The 21,250-nt window shown below is 43.3% G+C and overlaps 1 long non-coding RNA gene, 1 other non-coding gene and 1 pseudogene across 2 annotated transcripts; 1 reads left to right on the top strand and 2 right to left on the bottom strand.

Moving 5' to 3' along the window:
- The first annotated feature begins 5,621 nt into the window (after nt 1-5,621).
- LOC118651307 lies at nt 5,622-12,973 on the top strand. The gene is made up of 3 exons (XR_004966162.1): nt 5,622-5,787; nt 9,962-10,097; nt 12,916-12,973. It is a non-coding gene; the product is annotated as an uncharacterized LOC118651307 (long non-coding RNA).
- Nucleotides 11,358-12,263, bottom strand: LOC118651306 (annotated as a pseudogene).
- A 7,512-nt stretch (nt 12,974-20,485) lies between the features above and the next one.
- LOC118652231 lies at nt 20,486-20,591 on the bottom strand. Its single transcript, XR_004966498.1, has one exon. It is a non-coding gene; the product is annotated as a U6 spliceosomal RNA (small nuclear RNA).
- Between the last annotated feature and the right edge of the window lie 659 nt (nt 20,592-21,250).

The following is a 21,250-nucleotide window of genomic DNA, read 5'->3' as shown; positions in this document are numbered from 1 at the left end:
AGTTGTATTTTTGAAGTGGTTGTTTGAGGCAGCAAACTCTGGTGTTTACCTCTGCCGCCATCTTTGTTTCTCCTCCTCTAGGAGATTATCTTAACAACAATTGAAGTTGTTACAGCAGACATTTCAATGTTTTCCTAAACACAGGAATTGACATGTGTAACATATCTGGATCCAGTAGATCCCAAAATATTTCAGATGGTACCCAAAATGTTCCTTAATAAGATCTGTGGGCAAAACAGTTGCTCCAGTTTTCCTATCTGATACATCCAGTGGTCCAAAACTCTTCAGGGGTCATAAAGTGTGACTCTGCTTCTAAGATTTTGCTGACTTTTTTAATACTGCTGTAAGAGTACTTATGTTATATAGCAATTAACCTCATTTCCCAGATAAATTGGAAGCTCTTTGAGTGCGTAGGCCAGTGATGGCGAACCTATGACACGCGTGTCAGAGGTGACATGTGAACTCATTTTTTTGGTTAATTTTCTTTTGTTAAATGGCATTTAAATATATAAAATAAATATCAAAAATATACATCTTTATTTTACTATGGTTGCAAATATCAAAAAATTTCTATATGTGACATGGCACCAGAGTTAAGTTAGGGTTTTTCAAAATGCTGACACGCCAAGCTCAAACGGTTCGCCATCACTGGCCTAGGCCCTACCTTAGTTATATTTGTGTTCAGAGTACCTGTTGTCTAGCATAGTCCTGTGTAATAGAAATGATATGTGAGCAAATACATGATTTTAGTTTTCTAGTAATTACATTACGAAGAGTAAAAAGAAACTAGTGAAATTAATTTCAATAATACATTTTACCTAATCCAATATATTTAAAATATATTGTGAATATATTTATAAAAATTATTAGTGAGATATTTTACTCCCCCCACTTTTTTTTGATACAAAGATTCGGAATTCTGGTGTATATTTTACATGTTCTGTACAGGACATCCTAATTCAGATGAACATTTCAGATTCTCAATAGTCATATGTGGCTCCTGGCTACTCAATTACACAGCAGAGGATAATTTTTTTAAAAAGGTACTCTCAAGTATCTGTCAGTACTTATTTTTTGAGAATTTTGTCTAGTGTCCTGCCAATAAATATATTGCCTGACACTTGGTATATTTTATCTCATTTAATACACATACAACCTGAAGATGTAACTATATATATTATAACTTAAACCATATATTTTCTTCACCATTGTTTATCCAATTCCTGGCTGTTTTTTTAATACATATTTTTATTGATTTTAGAGAGGAAGGGAGAGAGAGAAAGAGAGAGAGAGAGAGAGAGAGAGAGAGAGAGAGAGAGAGAGAGAGAGAGAGAAACATCAATAATGAGAGAGAATCATTGATTGGCTGCCTCCTATACACTCCACACTGGGGATTGAGTTCCCAACTCAGGCATGTACCTTCACCTGGAATCGAACCATGACCAACCTGGTTCATAGATTGACATTCAACTACTGAGCCATGCTGGCTGGGCCTGGCTGACTTTCTTAATAAATATTTATCTTACATTTAAATTTATGACTATTGAGTGAACATTTGGTTTTAAAAAGGTTAAATTGTTTGTCTAAAGTGAGTGACCGAGCCAGGATTCAGACCCAGCTCTGTGACTCAACTCCTAGGCTACTCACTTTCCTGATATGCCTCCTCTATGTATGGATGAAAGAACCATTATGTTATTCCTACGTGGCACATTAATGAGCATATAAAGTCCTACAAAAGTATAAGATTCATCATGTATCACTATGTGGAGCAGTTGTTGAATATCTGTCAGGAAATGCTTAAAAGTGGAGTTATTTAAAAAATTAATATCAGAGGCACTTGTGGTATGATATGTCCAATAAAAAATAATTCTTCATGTCCTGCCATTAGAAACAAATGAGAATAACTTTTAAATAGCCTTCGATTTCCTTATACTGCAACACTCCACAGCCTTTTTATGAGCAAATTCTTGAATATGATTAAATGTGAAGCAGACACAGCCTTAGCTGGTATACTCAGGGGGTGGAGTGTTAGTCTGAGGACTGAAGGTGACACATAGAATCCTAAAGGGAAGCTGGGAAAGGGTGGGATGCCAGAAACTAGTGAGGTCAAGTGAAGGGGTTACAGGAATAGCCCCTGAGGGAGAAAGTCTACACGTTGAGTTCAATCCCAGTGGATTACTTTGATCCCAGAGAAATCACAGTTGAGCAATCCTCCTATATAATAAAGGCCTAATATGCAAATCTTCCCCTTGACCAGGAGTTCTACCAGGGGGCGGGGCCGGCTGGCCAACCTCCCACATCCCCTCCCCATCCTGTGCACGAGTTTGTGCACTAGGCCTCTGGTTATAATAATTGTAGTTGACATTTATTGCGCATTTACACTTTGCTGGGCATTGTTTAAGGCAGTGCCTGGTTTAAACCCCAGATATGTTGGATACAATAGTTTTACTCTATTTGGTAATGTGAAAGCAAACACCATAGGCCCCACAGGTCCACTCCCGCTAAAAGCCCATGATACCGAACCTAGATTTTATACCTGATTTAACTGCAATTTCAGTCTCTCCCAGAAATGTAATCTCAATCAACCAGACTAGATTTTTCCAGTCAGGCACCAGGTAGGTCACATGGACCCTCTCCATCTCTCTCATCCCCCCGCCCCCCAAAGATACAATCTGCATAGGAAAACCCTTTCTGTTCTTCCTCCTCCCCCTCCAGAGAAGATGAGCTGGGTAAAAATAATCCTTTCTTTGGCTAATAACGCCTCTGACATAGCCTCTCCCTATAAAAAAAACTTTCATTTTGTACAAGCCATTTTAGTTGCTAGATGGGATGCTGCCTGATTCATGAATCTTTTTATTTTTGAGATGTCTTTATTGATTTCAGAGAGGAGGGGAGAGGGAGAGAAACACCAATGATGAGAGAGAATCATCAATTGGCTGCCTCCTGCATGCCCCACACTGGGGATTGAGCCCACAACCTGGGCATATGTCCTGACCAGGAATCTAATTGTGACCTCCTGGTTCATAAGCCCATGCTCGACCACTGAGTCACGCCGGCCGGGCTTATTTGTGAATCTTTTAATAAAGCCAATTAAATCTTTAAATGTACTCTGTTGAGTTTTGGTTCTTTATCAGCAATGAGCCTTGGTAAGTCAATTTGGGAGTGGAGATTGGAAACTGGCATGCCCAGTCCAGAGTCTGGAGGCAGAGGTAAGGGGCGGGGCCAGGGAGCTGAAGGGGTTCTGGGCTAAGGAGTTCCTGGGGCTGCTGGCTGCCTCTCTGCTGGACTCTTGGAGGCCCCAAACGCGAGTCCCAGTTTGATGACCCTCTACGTCCCCCGACTGCCTTACCAGCACCCAAAGTCAGGCGACTTATGGGGACCCTCACTTAGTCCTTCCCTAGCCACCAAAGGAGGGACACACAGGAGAAAGATGTTGGAACTTTTGCATAATTTATTAGGTAACCAAAAGAAAAATGTACAGATGTCTATGAAGACCAATGTCTTACATGTCTATTCAACTGAGAAGTGTTATTGTAAGAACATTTGTCCTAGAGGATCATTCCATGAAGGGTCAGGGTGGAGGCAGCCAGTCATCTTCCTGGCCACTGCACCTCAGATCTGCTGCTGCCAGCCTCCCCATGAAAGTGGTTGCACCTGAGAGCGATGCTGGGAGGAACAGTCCCATTGAAGTCTGGGTTCCAGTTGTCCTTCCTCCTGCAGGGCGACAGGCGGAGGGAGTCTGCAGGGCGAGCCACAGCTGGGCCTCTGGGCATCGGGCCCTCCACTCCTGGGGGCCTTTCTGGTTCCTGGGTCTTGGATGTGGGGTCCTCCACTGCTGGGGCCTCATTGATTGGCTGCCTCCTGCATGCCTCCTACTGGGGATCAAGCCCGCAACCCTGGGCATGGGGCCCTGATCAGAATCCAATCCTCCTGGTTCATAGGTTGACATTGAACCATTGAGCCACACTGGCCAAGCTGCAGAAGCTTTTTAATGTGATGTAGTTTCATTTGTTTTTGTTGTCTTTATTTTTGGTGTCACATCTAAAAACTCATCTTGAAGAATGACGTCAGGAACTTACCTCCTATGTTTTCTTCCAGGAGTTTTATGGTTTTGGGTTTTATATCCATGTCTTTAATCCATTTAGTGTCAATTCTTGTGTATGGTGTAAGATAGTGTGTCAGTTTTATTCTTTTGCATGTGGCTGTCAGGTTTTCCCAGCACCATTATGAATAGATTGTCCTTTCCCCATTGTATAATTTTGGCTCCTTCATCATAAATTAATTGATCATGTGGAAGAAAAACAGCAAAATAGAATTGGTATTCTCCAGAGAGCAGTTTAAAATGGGTGGCATGCAGGAAGCTGAGTTAACACACTCCCTCCAAGTGAAACTGAACTTTTGAACTGGGCTAAAACCAACAATACATCATGATGCAATTTCTTTTTTAAATATATTTTTATTGTTTTCAGAGAGGGAAAGAGAGATAGAAACAACGTCAATGATGAGAGAGAATCATGGATTGGCTGCCTCCTACACGCCTCCTCTGGGGATTGAGCTGGCAACCTGGGCATGTACCCTGACCAGGAATCAAATTGTGGCCTCCTGGTTCATAGGTCAATGTTCAACCAATGTCCACGCCAGCTGGGGATACAGTTTCTGGAACTGGCTCTGCGTCACTGAACTCTATTAATTTTTTTTTTTTTTTTACTAGCAATAGGACATACCTAGCAGTTAATCATTTATACCATAATATAAGTTGGTTTGCCAGCACCGATCATAGCTCTTTCAAAGCAACTTGTGCAACTCCTTGGAAACTCCCTTTTCTCTATCTTTATAAACTCTGATCCTTTCATTCTCCCTCAGAATCAAGTTGGGTTTCTACCTATATCTGTGTCTTCCAGATTTGCAATACCTAAAAAGGCTCCCAAGTAAAGCTTTTGTTTGGTTATAGGTTTTGGTCAAATTCATGGATTTATTTCTGGGCTCTCAATTCTGTTCCATTGATAGGTATGTTTTTTTGTTAGTACCATATTGTTTTGATTATTGCGGCTTTGTAATATACTTTGACATCAGGGAGCATGATGCTTCTAGCTTTGTTCCATTTTTCTCGACTGTTTTGGCTATTTGGGGGTCTTTTGTGGTTCCATACAAATTTAGGATTGTTTGTTCTATTTCTGTGAAAAATACCATTGGGAAATTAACTTTTAATTTTAAAACCTGTCTGCTTACGTTTTTGGTGGGCAGGGGCTTTGTATCTTACCTTAAATGCTCATTTACAAGGGAAAGAGCTTATGATAATTTCTTGAATGAACGAGAATATAGGAGTTTGTTGGGAGCCATTAGAGATATTGGCCTAGACAAAGCCATCTTAAGAACAATAAGTTTCTGGTAGGAACTCCTAGTTACCAGAAACCACGTATGTCCTGAGGTTTGGTCAGCAGCTAAAGATAATTATCTCATACCCTGAAGCAACTACCGCCACAACCTGGAGCCTGCTACAACCCTGTTGATAAGCTAATAGGCTTCTCCACCCCCCACCCCCCCCCCACCCCCCACCCCCCCGTCCCTAAAACAATATATATTCTGCCGCTGGAAGAATAAAATTTGAGGCTTGATCAGGATCTTGTCTTGCCTCCATTTCTTCGCGTCTCCTATCCTCTCATTCCCTTACAGGAATCGTCACGGTACCCACGTTGCATGCCCCGCGGGTCGGGGCCGGAGTTAAAACAAAATACAAATAGAGACTAGACTTGAAAATTCCCTGAACAGCAGAACCAGCTAAGCCATGTAAGTGAAATCTAAAGTAGCTTATTCTGCAGTGTAAGCAAAACCTAACTAGGGTTGTTTCTTATAAATGCCTCTGAAAGTCACTTTAAAAACCTAAATTGCCCTAACCGGTTTGGCTCAGTGGATAGAGCGTCGGCCTGTGGACCGAAGGGTCCCAGGTTCGATTCCAGTCAAGGGCATGTACCTTGGTTGCGGGCACATCCCGGTAGGGGGTGTGCAAGAAGCAGCTGATCGATGTTTCTAACTCTCTATCCCTCTCCCTCCCTCTCTATAAAAAAAAAAAAAAATCAATAGAAAAAACCTAAATTGTTATCCACCTGGTGTGGCTCAGTGGTTGAGTGTTGACCTATGAGCCAGGAGGTCACAGTTCAATTCCTGGTCAGGGCACATGCCCGGGTTGCAGGCTTGATTCCCAGTGAGGGTGTGCAGGAGGCAGATTCTCTCTCATCATTGATGTTTCTAAATCTCTCTGTCCCTTTCCCTTCTTCTATGAGATCAATGAAAATATATTTTTAAAAAAATAAATAGTTTTCCAAAATTAGCATAAGATGACCACTTTTTTAAAAAAAATATATTTTATTGATTTTTTACAGAGAGGAAGGGAGAGAGATAGAGAGTTAGAAACATCCATCAGCCACCTCCTGCACATTTCCTAATGGGGATGTGCCTGCAACCCAGGTACATGCCCTTGACCGGAATCAACCTGGGACCTTTCAGTCTGCAGGCTGACGCTCTATCCACTGAGCAAAACCGGTTTCGGCAAGATGACCACTTTTAACAAATCCCCTGTCATTTGGGGGGAAAACCAAATGCTATAAGTAACTATAAAGATTGACTAGCCTCAGTGTTTTTATTTTATAAGCCATCCTATAACAACATAGCTCTGGGCTCCGTAACACTACTGGTTTGACAATTCTCTTTGTGAACTGTCCATCTACACACAATAAACTCTTACTAAAGACAATTATATTGATTTGGTTTTATTTTTTAGCAGTTTCTGGATTTTGACAGGGGCCACCTGCCACCTTTACAATGGATTGGCCATAGAATTGAAATCTGGACTCTGTCCGGTTGTGTTGTACAAAACATTCGTTGCGAGGAGAAATTTACAAAAGCTTTGATTTGGGTCCAAGGAAAGGAGTGTTGGAAATGATGTGTATTGCTCACTTAAATGAATTAATTTATATGACTAATAATATATTATGTTTAAGTTAGTCCCGTTTAAAAATAAACAGAGGGTCTGAATAGCAGACATACAAATAGGCAACAGGCCCATGAAAAGGTGCCCAACATCACTAATCATCAGGGCAAAGCAAATCCAAACCACAATGATATATCACCTCCCACTGGTTAAGATGGCAATCATCAAGAAAACAAGAGATAAGTGCTGGCGAGGATGTGGAGACAAGAGAACTCTGTGCACTGTTGTTAGGAATGTATATTGGTGCAGCCACCCTGGAAAACAAAAATAGAGGTTCCTCAAAAAATTACAAATAAAACCATGACTTGATCCAGCAATCCTACTTCTAGGTATTTGTCTGAAGAAAACAAAAACACTAACTAGAAAAGATATCTTCACCCCATTTTCATTGCAGCATTGTTCACAATAGGCAAGATATGGAAACAACCTGTGTCCATCGACAGATGAATGTGTTAGGGGCAGAAAGAGAATAATGGGGACTAGCTATAATTATAAGAAATATTCATCATGCTCTGTTAACCAGGATTGTTCTGATTGGAGAAAGCACATTCTATCCTGGATGAGAGCTGTACTCCCCGGGGCATAGGAGTTACCCTGGGAATGCAGTCAGTCCATTCTTCTTTTCCGAGAACTGCCCATCATCATGGAAAGATTAACAGCCTTGTTGCTGAAGGAATCTGTTACCAGAGGCACTCCATCATTGCGACCCACAGCCCACATTGCCTGTAACCTGTAACCATTATGCCTTGCCTACTTCCCCATGGCTGTAATTCCTACTTGCCCATGTAATCTTTGTCCTATGCATTATAAGCAGGTGGCTTATGGTGGGGGGTAGAGCAGATCTTTGTGGATGACCTGCTGCTCTCCCACGCTGCCAGCATTATTGGAATAAACACTCACATATGATTCAACCCTGTGTCTGCTTAATTGGCTCAAGTAGTGACAGGCAACTGGGACCCATTGGTTGTCTGGTTTCAAATGGATGAAAGAAGATGTAGCATATATGATACGGAATTTTTGGACTGAAACCCGGGTTCTTTGTCCACTGGAATCAAAGAATGAATCCATGGACAGAAAGTGGTATAGCAAAGGTGGAGATTTATTTAGAACAAGTACAGACTCCCAAGTGGGGAGAGGGAAGAGTCCCACAGAACGGACTCCCACGTAGGGAGGGGGAAAAGGGTCCCACTGGGTTCCTTTCCCTATGGCTTTATAAAGGCTGCAGATCCTGGTGCCTGACATCCCCTCTGATTGGTCAATATTTCCCTTCAGTTGGTTACTATATTAACTCCTGAGCTCAAAGGTTGAACCTCACATGGGACATGTTAGGTTCTCCCTGCTCCTTCCCCACTGTTCCCCTATTCCCTCTGGGCTTTCTTCTTTTCCATCTGAATGAAGGGCTTCCCTCTCCCCATTTTGTCAATATAGACCTTTCTTGGCTACTTCCAGTTTCCTTGTCTTATGGAAATATACCTGTTGCCACTCCCTTGTCTTATGGAGATGTAACTGCACCTGGCTTCCTTGTGTTATGGAAATGTACCTTCTCCCTGTGTTTTTTCCATGGACCCCAATTCTAAAAAAAATCCCTAAGCCATACCAATGGACATGGACAACAGGGGGATGGGAGCATGAGTGTGTGTGGGGGGGAGGTTGGGGGTTAATGGGGGGGATGAGGACACATTTGTAATACCTTAACTAATAAAAAAAAAAAAAAAAATCCCTAAGCCTGCCTATATTTCCCTAAAATTCCTGCTTCATATACATGTAATGGAATATTATTCAGCCATAAGAGAGAAGGAATTCCTACCATTTGAAACAACATGAATGATACATAAGGGCATTTTGCTAAGTGAAATAAGCCAGACAGAGAAAGACAAATACTGTGCGGTCTCACATGTGAAATTTTTTTCTTTTCTTTCTTTTTTTTTACATGTGAAATCTTTAAAAAAAGAGTTTAACAAGTCAAACTCGTAAAAATAGAACAGAAAAGTGGTTGCCAGGGAATGGGGAGTGGGGAAAATAGGGAGAAGTTACTAAAAGGGTACAAACTTTCAGCTACAAGATAATAAGGTCTGAGGTTGTAAAGTAAAATGTGGTGACTATAGTTGAAAACTTTGTATTTTATAAATGAAATTTTCTAAGAGAGTGGAACTTAAATGTTCTCACCATAAAAAAGATAGAACCTTTTCCCAACTTCCACTAGGCCTTTCACCTTATAAAATTTTGTCTTGGAATCCAGGACAAGAAAATATCTCCTTCTTTTTCCCTTATTCTGCCTTCTCCTCCTTCTTCTATTTCAGTCTTATTGAGGTATAACTGACATAAACTCCTAAGTTTCATCCACTTTTTATAACTATGGGTATTTTAATAAGCTGCAGATACACTCTCCATCAGGTGCTACAGAGATGGAAACACACTGCCCAGAACACCCCTGGGAGTCACCATCTTACAGCCCCACTGAGGCAGCTGCTGTATGATGACTGATGTCAAATTGGACTCAGCCTCTTTCTTCAAAAGGCTTTGACTCCAAGTAAATTGAGAAAGAATGAAGATACATACCAGCGGCACACACTATCTGTCTGCTGTGTTCCAGACAATTCAGGGTGCAGACTGTTGAGTAAAAGTTAATGAAAACATATCCACACCTCAGTACTATTCACACACCTCTCTATCGGGGGGCCTAGAGATACCAGACAGAACCCTTGTCTGAAAATATGAAGACTTAAGTTTCTTGCTCTGAATCGATCACTAAATTGCTGCATGAGCTCAAGTAAACCACTTAATGGCAATGGCAGTAACTTTTTCTCAGTTGTAAAGAAGACGGAGCTTGGGTTAAGATGTTCTCTAATCCCCTGAGATTATTATTCCTTCTCTTATCCCTTGAGATTATTTTTATGTGTCCATATCTATCCACTTACAGAATCAAGAGTGATGTGATTTTTGTTTTTTACCTGTTCACTTTATTCTATACAGGCCGACCAGAAGTGAGTGAAAGAGGCTGCTTGCCAGGAGGTGAATGAGAATAGAAATGAAATGAGTCTGGCTTTCAAATGCCAAACGGGTAGCCAAAAACTCCTGGCTTGATTTGGAATACCAGTAATATCAATTGGTAGGTTAATTGAGGGGGTGAGACTAGATCTCAAAACCTGGCCTATTGTTATGTAAAACAGAAGGGATTAACTGACTCCTTTCCCCCTTCTCTTCAAGTAACTATTGTGGATTTCCAGAACAGTTCTCAAAGGAATACACCTTATATTATGACCTGGTGTTACAGAGAACCAGAATAAATCAAGCAATGCTCAGAGAGTTTGGAGTTACACTTTATTCACCGTGGTGGGCTTAGAGAAAATGAATTCAAATTCTAAGCAGAGCTACAAGCAGAACTTCCCTTTTTATGAAAGAGCCAGCCCTATGTGTGCTTAGTGGTTATCTTGCTGGTGGCCTTGAAAACTCCACAGTTCTACCCAATTAAAAAATGCACCTGGCATGGCATTGAGAGTATTGAGAGTACTGGGCCGACAAGGTCAGACAGTTAAGTTTATCTTCCTCATTATTCAAGCAAGCTAAAGCAGGCTAGAAAGCAGAGTTATTATATATTTTTTAGAATAAGAGGCCTTCTAAAGAATAGCAGAGAATTCCAAACAGTAGTTTTACAAAATAGGGGTTAGCCTTCTCACTGGGACACATACATACATACGTACATATATACGTACCTGACTCAATACTTACCCTTACAACATTATGTTATTTTCTATTCTATTATGTTTTGGTTTCTTTGTTGTTTTTTAGAACTAAATACAGGATTTATTTGGGGGTGGGGTGGGGGAGGAGGCAGCCAGGGTCTAAAGACACCTGGGATGTGAGCGAAGCATAGGCTGACGGTGGGCAGGGGTGGGTTTGTAGGTGGCCTGAATTAGACTTCTAACACTCAATCCTAACAGCAGAAACCTAAGGTACAACTCTGAAAATGCTAACTTTCACACAGAAAGTAAGTCAAGAGCTAGACCTAAAGAGGAGGGTTTAGCTCAGTGGTTTTCAACAGAGAAGCAGTATGACCCCTACAAGCAGGTCAGGGGGGAAGGAAGGTCTGGGTTCTGGTGAGAAGTGGTCATCAGCAGGCAGGGCCAGAAATGCTGCATGCTCAGTGAATGACTGTCCTGCCTTAAATACCAGGGGCATCTGGTAATCTACCTGGGACCAAGCAAGGCTGGGAGGGGCTCCTTTCCCCTCTGCTACCTCTCGAGTTGGTGCTGCTGGCTTGCCAAGAAGTTAAGCACAGCAGCTGGGACTTCAGGAGCTAGGGGAGTCTCAGGAGACCTGCACACAGCTGCTGCTCGGATCCTTTTCTGCTCAGGCGGATGGGCTGCAGCTAGTTTATGCTGAGGACGTCCCTCTGGATCTCGTGGCTTAACTGGGCCTGTGAATCACTCAGCTTCTTCAACCCAGAGAGGGCTGAGAGGACGATGGGGCGGGGCGCAGAGAGCCACAGGCCTCCACGTGGTAGTAAAACTTCTCTGGCTTGCTGCGGGGGTCGTGTGAAGTCTGGGACTCATCTTCCTCCAGCTCTGAGTACTCCCTCTTTGGCCACTCCTCGGGCTTGGGGTCCATTGTGTGCTTCAGGGCGCTGTCGGGACCGTATTCCAAAGCCACCCCTGCAGTCGGGTTCCACTGAGCATGTTCCTTGCCAAAGCCCTTTGGGTCATAGGCGCACGGTCTGAGCTCCTGGTCCTTTCGCAGTTTGACGACGAGGATGTCCGTCCTGGTCCACGTAGTCATTGGGGTCGTTATCTCGGCTCCGGGATGTCACTGGAATGACGGGGGGCTACTGGAGATGAAGGTCTCCGAGATGTGACGTCATGAGTCTGGTCTTCGTGGCACCGCACGTCCACAGTGAACTCCACCGAGCTCTCGGGCAGAACTCACGCGTGCAGCCCCGAAGTACTGCAGCTAGTCCACAATGTCATTGCGAGTGAGGGGGTTCATCCAAGCCTGCAAGGACTGAGGAATTTAAAGAATTGGCGTCCATTTGAGCCCAGTCAATGGCTATTGTGGGCACCTCGGTGATGAAGGCCCTTCGAGTAGAATTGGCCACCGCTAGGTCTGTAGTTTCCATGATGAACTTGACATTCTTGTTGGTGAGCTCCCTGATCCGCACGCTGAGCTGGTTGGCATACGGCATCTCGCTCAGCCTCCCGGCCGGCAGCCGGCATCAGCTGTTTTGGTGTTTTAATTCTTGGCTTCCATCAGCATTTTTTAAAGCTTTGTCTGGGGGTGGAGGGCGTGTGGCTAGCAGCTGTCTCCTTCTTAGATCTGGGTTGCAGATGTAAGAACAGATGTTTGCTATTCGCTCCATAACGTCCTGGGCAGGAAGCCAGTGGGGGTTGTCCTGCTGTGGGTCTTTGAACTGATGGCCCATCTGTCCTGGACCTTGACAGGAGTGGGTGTAGAAGTGGGAATGCAGAGAGAAAGCTCATTAGACATGACCTTGTTCTGGGATTCGGAATGTGGCACTGAGTTACCTTGTTGGAGAGGTTATTCTTTCTTTTTAAATTTTTAATATATATATTAATATTTTTATTGATTTCAGAAAGGAAGGGAGAGGGAGAGAGAGATAGAACATCAGTGATGAGAGAGAATCCTCCCGCCCTACTGGAGATCGAGCCCACAACCCAGGCCTGTGCCCTGATCTGGAACCTTGTGGTTCTTGGGTTGACGCTCAACCGCTGACCTGCCAGACTGGAAACTTTATTCTTTAAAGAAAATTTGTATCTTTGATTCAAGAGTTTCTAAAAATAAATAAATAAACAAACAAACAAGGTTAGAAATGCAGGTATCTCCTGTTGTACACAATAATCTGTTATTGAAAAAAATCCCAGTTGTTTTGCATGAAAATGATAAACTAGAGTCTGTTTCTCATTTTATTTCAGATAGGAAAAATTATACTTTGTCAGCCCCAAGCCCTCAACTAATTTTTTAAACGGGTAAGTAAAGTGTGGTAATACATTGTATATATATATATATAATTTTTTTAAATCCAAACTATCTTGTTTGGTGTGAAATGCTTAATAGATTGTTTCTTTATCACCAAATAATTTTTTTTTGATGTTTTTTTTCCATTAAATCTTTATTGTTCAGATTATTACATTTGTTCCTCTTTTTTCCCCCCATAACTCCCCTCCTCCCAGTTCCCGCCCCACCCTCCGCCTTCACTCCCCACCCACTGTCCTCGTCCATAGGTGCACGATTTTTGTCCAGTCTCTTCCCGCATCTCCCACACCCCTTTCCCCCCCCAAGAATAGTCAGTCCATTCCCTTTCTATGTCCCTGATTCTATTATGATCACCAGTTCATTCTGTTCATCAGATTATTTATTCACTTGATTCTTAGATTCACTTGTTGATAGATGCATATTTGTTGTTCATAATTTGTATCTTTACCGTTTTCTTCCTCTTCCTCTTCTTAAAGGATACCTTTCAGCATTTCATATAATCCTGGTTTAGTGGTGATGAACTCCTTTAGCTTTTCCTTATCTGTGAAGCTCTTTATCTGACCTTCAATTCTGAATGATAGCTTTGCTGGATAAAGTAATCTTGGTTGTAGGTTCTTGGTATTCATCACTTTGAATATTTCTTGCCACTCCCTTCTGGCCTGCAAAGTTTCTGTTGAGAAATCAGCTGACAGTCGTATGGATATTCCCTTGTAGGTAACTGGGTTTCTTTCTCTTGCTGCTTTTAAGATTCTCTCTTTGTCTTTTGCTCTTGGCATTTTAATTATGATGTGTCTTGGTGTGGTCCTCTTTGGATTCCTTTTGTTTGGGGTTCTCCGCTCTTCTTGGACCTGTAAGTCCATTTCTTTCACCAGGTGGGGGAAGTTTTCTGTCATTATTTCTTCAAATAGGTTTTCAATATCTTGCTCTCTCTCATCTTCTGGCACCCCTATAATTCTGATGTTGGTACGCTTGAAGCTGTCCCAGAGGCTCCTTACACTATCCTCGCATTGTTGGATTCTTTTTTCATTCCACCCCTCCGGTTGGGTGTTTTTTGCTTCCTCGCATTTCAAATCATTGACTTGATTCTTGCGCTCCTCTGGTCTGCTGTCGGGAGTCTGTATAATATTCGTTGTTTCAGTCCATGTATGCTTAATTTCTAGTTGGTTCCCCATCATAACATCAAGGGTCTCATTAGTTTTCTTGTAGATCTCATTAAGTTTATCGGCGGCTTCTAAACAGTTCTTGAGAGACCTTAAAAGTGTGGTTCTGAACTCTATATCTTCCATTGACAATTTTGTCCTGTTTCTTTGTCTCCGCATTTTTTATGCTTTCTTGGTGCACCCCCTAGTGGTCTTTGTTCGGAGTCTTGTAGATAAGCCTTGATTGTTGTAGCTAATACCAGGGAGGGTTTGACCTCCAGGCCAAGTGGCTGTGAGAATCAGCTGTGGCTGCAGTGAGAGAACTTCTGTCCTCTAGGGAGGTGCTAATCTAGCCTTTGCCTGAGGCTATCCGGCAAATGCCTCTGTGCAGGGCTTGGGCGGGGCGGGTCGCACAGGATCAACAGGGTGGGCCGGAGAGAGCAGTTATGGTGGCTCTCAGTCCTGTCACCAGGGGCTCTGCCTCTCTGAGTCCCAGCAACCGCTGCAAACCTCGGAGAGAAAGCTGCACTCGCTCTGACCGAAGCCAGACAGTCCCGCTTCTCCCATTTGAGTCTGGGTCCCTAAAGACTCGCCCGTATCTGGAGCTCAGAGTCTGCGACTCCCTCCCGATTGAAAACGCCAACCGCGCCCTCCGCTGCCAGCCCGCTCCACGCACTCCGCACCTCAGAATTTGACTTCAGCACTGCGCCTCCTCTGAGTGTCCGTATGCATTTCTCTTTCCTCCTAGTTGTAGGACTTCCACTCAGCCAGCGTTCCTGTGGTTCTGGGTGATGTCCGTTCAGTCTTTTAGTTTCACTTTTGAGGTAGTTGTTCAAGGCAGCAAATTCCGGCGTTAACCTATGCCGCCATCTTGGTTCTCCCTCTTTATCACCAAATAATTAATAGGGTCAATAAAAACAACAGCTTTCACGCAGTCGAAGGCCACTGAGCAAGATGGCTTTACTGTCCTCAGCTTGGCTAACCTTAGACAGGCTTCTCTCCGACTTTAGGCCCCCCTGAGCTCCCTTCTTCTAGAGTATTTGCTTTAGGAAAGATAATTACACATTCTTTCTCTGCCCCTTTGAGATGTAACTATTCTTAAATGCCTCTTGTGAGTTTTACAACCCAGGGAGGTCTTGCTCAAGAACCTGAAAATCATCTCTTTGACATGTGTCTGAGCAAGGGAGCACCACCAAAAGGAGTCACTCGCACACGTGTGTGTCTTTCCACGATGCCAGGTGTATTAGGGGAGGCCTCCCCAGTAAGCCAGTAGAGTCACATGCACATTACATACAGAGAGGGGGAGCTTACATGATGGAAGTGAGCAGAGCAAATGTTCAGTGCAATGCCCTGGCCACTGGCAGCGGCCCCAGGTCTCCGGAGAGGCGGGCGTCCATCTGAAGCCAGGCGGCTGCAGTGGCAGCTCGTGTCTGCTGGAGTGGAAGTCCAGCAGGGTTCCGGATGTGAGCTGTGGTACAGCAAGCACCCGCGCTGGGTGGTCGGAGCTCTCAGTTATCATCGCCCAATGAGGGTGGAGGTCCCACTCATATCGGTGTCCAGGTGAAGTCCTTACCCGAGTATTCACACTTGCGGTTTTGGGCATTCTGGCCCCCTTCCTAGGGCATTCCTGTGAAACCCCAGCTTTTTTTTTTTTTAAAAAATATTGTTTATTGATTTCAGAGAGGGAGAGGGAGAGAGAGATAGAAACATCAATGATGAGAATCATTGATCAACTGCCTCCTGCACGCCCCACACTGGGGAGTGAGCCTGCAACCCGGGCACGTGCCCTGGCTGGGAATCACACCATGACCTCCTGGTTCATAGACCTTGACGTTCAACCACAGCCACGCCGGCTGGGCTCTTCTTTTCTTCTTATAAGGATACCAGTCATATTGGAACAAGGGACCACAATACTTGAGTATGACCTTGAAACAAGAATTTTTGGTGGTGAAAAAGACAGGTTTAGGAAACTTTAGAAATTAAGGGGACCATGGAAGAAACACAGGGCTGCAGAGCAGCAAAAGGTGTATCTCCATAGAATAGGGAAGCTGAAAAGCTGCAACAGATGTATCTCCATTGAACTAGGGAGCTGGAAACAGCAAAAGGTCTATATTTACAAAATAAAGAGAAGGAAGCCCTTCATCCAGAAGGAGAAGAAACCCCAAAGGGAATAGGAAAACAATAAGGAAGGAGGGGAGGAAAAACCTCACTTGTCCCATGTGAGGTTTGACCTTTGAGCTCAGAAGTTACTATAATAACCAGTTCAAGGAAATAGTGACCAATCAGAGGGGATATCAAGGCACCAAGATTTATAGCAGTGATGACGAACCTTTTGAGCTCGGCGTGTCAGCATTTTGAAAAACCCTAACTTAACTCTGGTGCCGTGTCACATACAGAAATTTTTTGAAATTTGCAACCATAGTAAAACAAAGACATATATATATATATATATATATATATATATATATATATATATATATATTTTTTTTTTTTAAATATATTTTATTGATTTTTTACAGAGAGGAAGGGAGAGAGATAGAGAGTTAGAAACATCGATGAGAGAGAAACATCGATCAGCTGCCTCCTGCACATCTCCCACTGGGGATGTGCCCGCAACCCAGGTACATGCCCTTGACCGGAATCGAACCTGGGACCTTTCAGTCCGCAAGCCGACGCTCTATCCACTGAGCCAAACCGGTTTCGGCAAGACTTATATTTTTGATATTTATTTTATATATTTAAATGCCATTTAACAAAGAAAAATCAACCAAAAAAATGAGTTCGCGTGTCATAGGTTTGCCATCACTGATCTATAGCCTTTATAAACCATGGAAACAGGGACTCAGTGGGACTCTTCCCCCTCCCCACATGGGAGTCTGTTCTGTGGACTCTTCCCCCTCCCCATGTGGGAGTCTGTTCTGTGGACTCTTCCCCCTCCCCATGTGGGAGTCTGTTCTGTGGACTCTTCCCCCTCCCCATGTGGGAGTCTGTTCTGTGGGGCTCTTTCCCCTCCCCACATGGGAGTCCGTAATTGTTCTTCAGTAAATGTCCACCTTTACTATACCACCTTCCATCCGTGGATTCATTCATTCATTCCCAAGGACAAAGAACTAGTCTGCCCAGGGGAACACTGTGTGTTCCAGTCCAAGGAATTCTGCTTCAACCTCATCTTAACTTACACAATGTCTCTTTTTTGGTGGTGGTGGTGGTGGTGGTGGGTGGGTGGGGTGGAGCACAGTTCAACCCACAACTGACTCTGAAGAAATACCAATAGTATTTGAAATGAAAGACTTTTCCTGCATACCCTTTTGTTAAAAATATTGTATTATGTTGAAGATGTAAGTGGAAGCTTTTATAGAATGTAAATGGTGGCTGCAAATATATTGAGAAAGACATGTTTTATGAAGTTTGGTATTGAACATGAAACATTATTTCTTTCTGGACAAGGTTTGCCTGGCAAATAATTGTGCAAGTATGAAGGAATCCGTCTGCCGGGACGGTATGCTGAGGTTTGCTGAAGCTTCTTTGAGGGGGAATCAAGACATGTATCAAAGACAAAACTAGACAAGTAAAGTGATGAACTATATTGAGGCGCTAAGGAGAGCACCCCGAGTGCCTCAGAAGGTTCACTGTGTCTTAGAGAGACAAGGCTAAATAGGCTATACTGGGGTGATTCGTAGTTGCTTTGTTCTGTAATCAGAAGCCTCAGTCGGGTGGCAGAACAGGAAGTGTTTTTCTCTGTTGTTATCGAGTTTAGGGGAACAAATAGATCTAACCTTCGATGATCCATTATAACAAAGAATGGGAAGTTGGAGGATCTGTGATCTTATCAGCAGATTTGTCACAAGTAAACAGAGGGGTCAACCCTGAGAATTATGGGTGTCAATGAGAGAGTGGACAGTGAGTTCTAAGTCTTATAGGGAAGGGTATTTCTTTGAGTAAGCCATTTCCTACAGCACAAAGAATGGGGGATTTCTGGAAACAAAAGGTTGGGGGAGGTGTTCTTTATCATCGCTGCTCTCCAGAAGCGCAGGGCTCAGGTGCAGTTAAGCACCATCAGTGGGCAAGTTGAAGAAGGATCTGTGTACAGCGGGTCACATGCTGTCCTCCCCAACTAGTTACAGTTACTCTTTTTAGAAATGGTTTATTCATCTCTGAAACATGGATCCCACTGTTGTGGGACACCGCTGCCCCCAAGTGGTGGTACCTATATAGTGACTGCCAAACCTCAGACTGGAAAAGAAACTACATCCTTTTTCAGACGCCTGTAGGCTGTGTATATCCTTGGAGTGTGCAAGAAAAGCCGCTGGGATGCAGGAAGAAAATATCATGATTCCTACTTCATTTTATTTTTATTGAAAAATGCAAGCAAGAATTTAAACTTTACTGATATTTAACATACTGCCAGTTTGCACTGGGTTCTTTACTCTAAATCTGCCACACATTGCCTTCTCAGAGAAGAGTAGAAACTTCACACACTGGCAGAGTTCCTCTCTGGACCCCTTCAGAGTGAAGTAACATATTGCAGATCGTGGGTGGTTGGTTAAATGCAAATAATATAACCTAGTTTCAACTAAACCTACCTTTACACAGTGGACAGAAGGCATTAGAGGACTCCTACAGAGAAACTGCTGGTTTAGAAAATAACCCTAATAGGGCATGAACTAGCAAACAGGAAGCCATGTGTCACTGACAAGTATTTTTACAGTAGAAGTTTTTTATCAGCTACTTGACAAGAAAAAATAAAAACAAAAATCTAACTTATTTTACCAGAGGTTGGTCAAAACATTCAAAATCGTCAACACTGTTTTGCCGTGACCTTCATGGCGGGGTTCAGGATCTGAAGGAGGGGCCAACACACAAATGAAAATGCTATACAAGAAATATGAATTTAGAAGGCATTGAGGGCCAGATGGAGCCTCTTCCTTGAAGAGACACCCCGACTTCTGCCCTGGTCCGCTATTTATTTACTTGAATGCACATTTGCCCTTTAGCAATCCATATAGGCATATCAAAGGTAAAGTTTGGCAAACCGCCGCTCGCGAGCCACATGCGGCTCTTTGGCCTCTTGAGTGTGGCTCTTCCACAAAAGACCGACTTCTGCTCATGGGCCACGAAGTTTCAATCGCACTGAACGTGCACACCTGCACGTGGTATTTTGTGGAAGAGCTTAAGGCCGCTGAAACCTCCCTTCCCCCTCTTAACTAACTTTTCCAGTAAGCCCTGGTTAATGTAAGATCAAAGAGAAAACCCCCCTCCTCCTGTGTTTTAACTGACCTTTCCTGTAAGCTCTGGTGCTCTGGTCTGGTCATAGCATAGCTATCTTATCTCCTCCTGGGATCCGGTTGTGTAAAGACAGACCACTCTGCCCCTAGGAAATGAGTCAACTACAAACACAGGCCTGTCCTTGCAGGAGATGAGTTATGAGTTAACTGTTAACACAAATTCCTGTTCCCCAGGCCACCTGCGTGTGGTTTTTGCCTTTATAAGCTCATGCTTTGCCATTGCTCAGGGCTCCAGTCAGCCAGCACTTCCCTTGTGTTGCTGTCTGTCTGCCTGAGAGCCCCTGCGCTGCGCTTGTAATAAAGAACCTCTTGCTTTTGCATCAAGCTTCGGTCTCTGCGTTTGACTTGGGGTCGTCGCCCCCTCCGTCGGACTCACCGAGGGTCTTGGGACCTTACAGAGCCACACTCCAGGGGCCAAAGAGCTGCATGTGGCTCTTGAGCCGCGGTTTGCCAACCACGGGGTTAGGGAATTGCCTTGAGCCACCACTATCTCAACAATTGGGTGCTTTGCTTCAGCTCTGCTAACGCCCAAGGTCCATTGGCCTTCTGAGTTCCTTGGTGCACTGACAATATTGGCAAGTGGTGGCTTCCCACACTGTTTGAAATATGGATTCCTTTTAACTATTGTCAATATGATCCTCACTCCAATTGCTGTGTAGGAAGAGGTTTCATGAGATACACATGTTTTGGTTATTGCAGTCACTTGTCCACTAAGATTTGAAATAAATTGAACTTAGATCCAGTTCTTTACATCACTATTTCATAGTTTTAACTCAGCCTTCTCAAAATTCATGAAATGCAGCACGTACAATCGCTGGTCCTCTCCCTGTTATAGTTGGACAGACCTGTGACCAGCATCTATGTACAGGTATGAGATATGTTAAAGAATAATTTTCAAAAAGGTGAACTCATGACTTTCTGGCAAATATAAGATGAACATGTGTCAAAGATGTTACTTAACTCATTGATTAAGTAAATAAAGGAAACAGTGAAGATGTTATAACCAATTCAAGAAGCAAGGTTATTTATTGCGTAAGATTTATAGGATGTACTACTGATTAGTATCCAGTTAGCCACCTTTTAAAAAATAAATTGAACACTTCATGAATTTGCATGTCATCCTTGTGCAGGGCTATGCTAATTTTCTCTGTGTCCTTCCAATTTTAGTATATGTGCTGCCGAAGTGAGCACTAGCAACACATCTTTGGATGAAAGTTATTTGCATCTCTTCCATATTCTGTCCACCGACAAGTTATCTGCATCTCTTCCAGTCAAAAATTTCTGAAACCCAACAACCAATGGGTCAGGGCTACCTATCTGTACTTGAGCCAATTAAGCAGAGACAGTGTTGAGTCATGTATGAGTGTTTATTCCAATACTGCCAGCAGTATGGGAGAGCAGCAGGTCATCCACAAAAATCTGTTCTGCCCTATCCCATAAACCAGCTGCTTATATTGGATAGAAGGACAAAGATTACATGGGAAAGTAAGATTACAGGCCTGGGGAAGCAGGCAAGGTACAAGGGTTACAGGTTACAGGTAATGTGGGCTGGGGGGTCATAAAGGGTGGGCAAAGGGCAGGTGCCTCTGGGACTAGATTGTTTCAGCAACAAGGTTGTTAATCTTTCTATAATGATAGGCAGTTCTCGGAAAAGGAGGATGGACTGCATTCCGATGTTGGCTCCCATGTCCCTGGGTTGGACAACTCTCAGCCAGGTTAGAATGTGGTTTCTCTAATCAGAACAGAACAATCACGGTTAACAGAGCAGGATTAATATTTCTTATAATAATAGCTAGTCCCCACTATTCTGTTTCTGCCCCTAACATTACTAGAGGGAGAAATTTGAATTG

Source organism: Myotis myotis, unplaced genomic scaffold (genome assembly GCF_014108235.1).
Source record: "Myotis myotis isolate mMyoMyo1 unplaced genomic scaffold, mMyoMyo1.p scaffold_m19_p_3, whole genome shotgun sequence".
Taxonomy (NCBI): Eukaryota; Metazoa; Chordata; class Mammalia; order Chiroptera; family Vespertilionidae; genus Myotis; species Myotis myotis.
The sequence above is the reverse complement of the archived record's forward strand: the minus strand, read 5'-3'. Positions and strand labels throughout refer to the sequence as shown.